The following is a 5,829-nucleotide window of genomic DNA, read 5'->3' on the forward strand; positions in this document are numbered from 1 at the left end:
TGCGGAGAGAAAAACAGCATTTTTGGCAACGTATGCCCCGGCATTGTATGGCAACACGTCCAATGTTATAAGGATAGGCAATGTTCGATTGGATTCGTTTTTTGACAGCTAAACGCGAATCCAAACGATCCAAAATGGAGTCTCCGCAGTTCTCTTTCTAGAGTTTTTCTAGGTTACCCTATGTGTTCGTCTGAGTATTTGTAACAGTTGGGCCAGGGCATGGATGCAAAACTGGCGTATATGATAGAATATTTCTTTTGTACATCTATTAGTTACATGTATATCAAAATAGTATCGGTCAATTTCTACACTTCTAATCAAGCTCTTTGCATCTTTTTTCTTTATTCGGCATGTTTTGATTCTATTTACTAGTATATATCTACTATACTCTATCTACACTCACATAGGTACAAACGTACAAACGCTCATGGCTTTCGCGTTAACACAAAGCTGGTCACAAACGCGACCATGCAATTGCAATAATCTACACATACTTACGCCTTGGTATCAGCAGACTAGGTCCATGCATTCAATTGGACCAATTAAAAAAAGAAAGCTTTCATATCCACTAGACAATACGTTCCATGGCGACATGACCGGGAACACTAGGGATATTGGGAAACTCATTCCATGTTTGAATGTGAATTGTGCACCAAAAAATAATTATAAGAATTAAGGTCTGCGTGATCACCCAAGAATGCACGTGAATATATGAATGGCCACACGGTTACAAAATCCAGTTTTGTACATGCGAAGTCACATGCACGCGACCACACGTGTCAAACCCTTTAACATATGAACGCTTAAGCCCTTCGCGATCAACAATGCACACCTACACCCGCGATCGCGCAAATCTGGTAACACCCCGGTAATAAGGTGAACATTTTAGCACATATGAAGTTTCAGACGCGCACCTACAAACGTCCGTGTTCACGCGATCATGAATCGGTTATGTCCGGAAACCATTACCCTGGGAACTCAGGTCCATGCATTCAGTAGGACCAATTAAAAAATAAAGCTCATATTCACTAGACAACACCTTCCATGGCGGCATGATCGGGAATTTGGTGATATGGAAGATCTTACTTTCTTCTAGCATCTAAGCCGTATACCAAAAATTAAGTATTAGATTGACGGTCCGCGCGCGATCATCCAAGAACACACGCAGGGGTGGAGAAATTTGTGACAATTTGTTACATGGGGGGAGGGAGGAGTCAATTTTGGGCAATTTTTGCGTTACGTAATTTATGAATGGCCCTTACTGAATTTTCAGAAAGGCGAGATATATTGCAAAGATATAAATTTATTTCATTAGTAATTAGTATTATAGTAATTAGTATTAGTAATAAATACAGCTCACAGATGTAAAATGAAGCTCATTCAAAAAAAAATTTGGCCATCCAGACAATTTCAGATTTTATCAAAAATTATTGCAGACTTCTAGGAAAAACACTTGGGATCCCTGATTGTGAGCCATACCTCATAACGAACTGTTATCAACGGTAACTCAATAAATTGGTGTTTAACGCAGCAAAAACTTATAAAAGAAAATTATGACCCCCGAAAATCTGTTTAGAATAGCTGCTCGACGTCACAAAACTGAAAACTAACAATTGGCAATAAAAACATTTCATCCTCATTCCTCATACACTTTTATGATCCATCAACATATAAATCCAATTACGAACATTAATCACACCCAGGGTTGCCACTATTTTTCAAAGAAAATCTGGCAGTTCAACTAAAAATGTCGACCTCAAAATCATCGAAATTTGGTATACGTTTTAGGTTTCATAGAACCTGCATCAATGGATTTTTATTACCCAAATTTCCAAAATGTGTGTGTGTAGCAGCTTCCAAAACTTAAAGAATAAGAGGTTTGTCTTTTTGTCTGGAAGCTGCCAAAAACTCTGGCTGTGCCAGATAAATCTGGCATAATGGCATCCCTGATCACACCCTTTATTTTTATTTGTTTCTTTTGTTACAATATATGCAACTCGATGCAACAGGAAGCGACGACTAAAAACAATAGCCCAAATACATCAGCAACAAGAAGGAAAACTACGCACAAGAAAATAGGTAAATGAAGAAAAATCGTTTATTTATTTATTACCTTATTTACTGATTATACTCATAATTACGATACTACTCACAAAAATTATGCTTTCCTTGTCTCGTTTCAGCAAACCAAAATCTCTCTACTATCTATTAATTTTTTGCCTCCGATTATCCTCTATGTAATGTATCTGAAACTTGTGGAACTAGTTAACAGCCGGCGCTTGCTTGTGGAAGAAACTGATGTACTATACGGACTAGCACATGCGAACAGTTAGGCTTTGTAAGGTCTCATCTTGACAGAGTCTAGATGGGCGGATGAACATCTGCCAGAGTTCGGACTGAGAAATGACAATGAAAATGATGAAATCTGCGAGCCTACATCTAAAATTTCCGGGAATCAGAGGGAGAAGATTCGTCTTGTTTGATATTTTCCCGGCAAATGGAGTATTCTAGCCGGATCTGTAGGAATTCTTAAAAATGCACCGATTATGCTGGTATTTTTTAACATTTGTTCGTTTCAATAACTAGGTTAAATTTTGATACTTTTAGATGCTGGAATGAAAAATAACTGCAAGCACGCCAAATGTAATACTAGTGAAAAAGATTCGCACCAAAGCTGTTACCTTTTCTGATGACGAAGAGTTTGGAGAACCTCATCATGCACACCGAAGTGGTTACGAGCGCATAAAAACAAACGATGCACAAAAGTCTCTATTCTTTTCAGATGAAGATGAATTGCACTTGGCCCTCGTCTATGTACCATCTGTAAAGAATGGACCTCGAATGCGATATCACGAGTAGGAAAGTTCTGTTCGTTTCCGTCACGGTAAAACGGTTTCTACGAAACCTCTAGATTTGTCGCCCCTTCTGCGATTGAACATAAAATTCGACGCCATAGTGCTGCAAAGGGTGTGTTCGATGCTCACGCGAATTGAGCTTAACCTGTACTGCAGCTGTTAATATTGTCTAATCGCAACCGAGTGTCATGCCTTCAAAGCTACATTTTTGTCCTCGTGAACAACATTTACTTATCGACTTATGACCGAAACGTGGTGCTCACCTTCCATGTATAATTCCGTCGATGTTCGTTCAACCTTTTGGAAGAGTAGAAAAATAGTAAGTTGTCTGACGATCAGTATAATTACTTATTTACTCATACCCGCTGTTTCATAAATAGTTTAGCTTCTGCGGTATCCAGATTTCTTATTTAATTAGGATAAGTTCGAATAGAACTTCGAAACTTATTGAAATCATAATAGTCTATAAAATTATATTTCTACCAAAACATTATAATTTTATAAGATATAATGTATTGGGAGTCACTAAAAATCCTTCTTGGATAGGGCTTGAATATACGCTGAGCTGTATATGAAACCAGTGCATTACCCTTTACCATTCTAGGGTTGGGGAAGGTTCAACAAGGAACTGATAAATTGCTTAAGGAGTATGATGAATCTATCGACTTTGGTGATGGTCAGCTACATACAGGATTTCAACATAAAAGACATTGTGCTCAAGCGCCCCAAAGATACCACTCCCTTGGCCTTGCAGCTGAGTCTTACGTGACGAAACAATAAGAGGAATAGTAAACAGGATGACTATGATAAAAAAGTTGTGACAAGGAGGATAATCACCCAGGTAACCAACAAGCATTAGTGTGTGCAGTAAAATAGCATATAATTTGCATTTCGGATGCTTCTTGCAGTATATTTGCATCCTTTATGCATATCTATTGTTAATCAGCATTCAAAAAACTGTTAAAAAGCTTCTTGCCAGTATTCAGCATTCTGAATGCACAACAGCAGTAAAACAGCATTTTCTTGGCACAGCAATAGAGTAGCCGTATATTTTGCCAAAAGCGACTTTTAAATAGCATTTAAAACAACTTAAATGCCTATCAGGTAGCCGTTAAGACGCATTTTGCATGCTTATTGGTTACCTGGGTAGAAGCAAGATCAGGCTCGCAAGAATACCGATCCGAAAACTGTCAGCTTTTTCTTTTATTTTGTTAGAAGCATGGTTATTTCATTGCCAAACATTTATTTCCTATAGATTATTTTAAAATTGTTATAAATAGAAATAATGATCAGCAGGGTTTGTTCGAAAAAACTACATCCGTTAGATGCAAAAGCTTGAAATAATCGATGCATAGTAACCTGTAACCTTGGTGATTACTTCCAGATTCATCGAGCAATATGAAGCGGTCGTACTGCAGGAAGGAGAGTCTAATTAGTACTGCACAATACGCCAGTGTCCCAAAAACGAATGTTATACGACTACCGTCAGAGCTGCGCAAAGTTGTCTAGAATAACGCGGTTATCATTGAGAGTAAGTTGAGAATCGAGAAGATATGTGTCGGAGTTCTAATATTTTTTTCTCTCGATTTTCCAGTGCCGCACAGTGGGACGGAATCAAAAAAGCCGGACATTTAAATTTTTGCGACGAAACTATTGGTTATGGCACTTTGATGTCTTCAGAAAGGTTTCTTTATTTTTTTAGTAGTTGAATATAATGTTATATTAAACTGTGTATATACCCACTTAAATAAAAATTTCCCAACATCATATTAAACTGCTTAAAAAATAAAGAAATCTTTCCGAAGACGTTAAAGTGCCTTAACCAATAATTTCGTCCCAAATATCAATGTCCGGCTTTTTTTGATTCCGTCCCACTGTGTGCCGTAGTGCAATGATTGCTGACAGTAAGCCAGACTGTCCATGGAAAGCCTACGCCTGTTTTGGTCGCTGCATTGGATGATAGGGTCTGCGTTCGAACTGTACTCTAATGAGGTTTATGAAAATATAAGTTTCCGTCTAGCAATCCGAATTACGGAGAACGCTCAAGAGGGAACTAGAAAGCTGCTAAAGAAGTATTATGAATTAATCAAGTTTGAATGTGAATGTCAGTGATAGGTTGGACTCCAATGAGGAAGATATTGGTGCTGAAGCGCTTCATGATTTTACCACCTTTAACATGTAGCCAACTGAGCTGTAGTAAAAAGCCTCACGAGAGGGAAAAAGAAACTAGTTATAACAAAAATTAACTCTTCCATATGGACCCAGTAGATTCGCAAAAATAAAACGCCAAAATACTATATAATGCATATATTTTTCAATTGAATCGATGCCTTTTGGTCTAACGACCCATTTGATTAGGTTGTGTTCTGCCGCTAGAAGCATAACTGTCCCGTGTGCTATGGGAAACCCTATACACATGGGACAATTACGCTTCTAGCGGCAGTGTTCGACTGTTTCATTTTCTTTAACACCAGTTTGATTATCTAGAACTACGTTTTTTCCAAAAATCAATCCGTCGTATCGTTAAATGTCTAATTTGTTATCTTTTTTGTTTGCCCCCTAACAACTAAATTAAATTTTTTCTGCCGCTAATTTGATAGAATGCGCCGTTCATCTGCGTGATAAATGAAAGTATGTAACCAGCGGTATACATTTAGGTACTCTTGAAAATACAAAGTTACACGCAAAATAATTGTCCATATTTGATTCTATAAATTATTTCTTTATTTTAAATGAGGATTTTTTATTATTTTTATCCATGAAACTTATTGAGCTGAAATGGGATTTTGGGTTGGATCAACCAAAATATTTATCAAATTAATCTTAAAGGTTTTGTTACCTGTGCGTTTCGAGGATCAACAAAATTGTCGTTTATTTTAAATAAATCAGTGATTGAATCAAATACATGCTACTGGTTGATTCAAAAGTTCTCACTGCATTATTTTGACAATCATTATTGGATTGAGATAAAGAA

At 37.2% G+C, this 5,829-nt stretch overlaps 2 long non-coding RNA genes across 2 annotated transcripts; both read left to right on the forward strand.

Moving 5' to 3' along the window:
• Nucleotides 1-1,772: 1,772 nt before the first annotated feature.
• LOC131682832 (uncharacterized) lies at nt 1,773-3,243 on the forward strand. Its single transcript, XR_009304170.1, has 3 exons — nt 1,773-2,079; nt 2,184-2,552; nt 2,608-3,243. It is a non-coding gene; the product is annotated as an uncharacterized LOC131682832 (long non-coding RNA).
• A 222-nt stretch (nt 3,244-3,465) lies between these two features.
• Nucleotides 3,466-5,134, forward strand: LOC131682831 (uncharacterized). Its single transcript, XR_009304169.1, has 3 exons — nt 3,466-3,696; nt 4,240-4,386; nt 4,450-5,134. It is a non-coding gene; the product is annotated as an uncharacterized LOC131682831 (long non-coding RNA).
• Nucleotides 5,135-5,829: the final 695 nt, after the last annotated feature.

This window comes from Topomyia yanbarensis, chromosome 2, assembly GCF_030247195.1.
Source record: "Topomyia yanbarensis strain Yona2022 chromosome 2, ASM3024719v1, whole genome shotgun sequence".
NCBI lineage: Eukaryota > Metazoa > Arthropoda > Insecta > Diptera > Culicidae > Topomyia > Topomyia yanbarensis.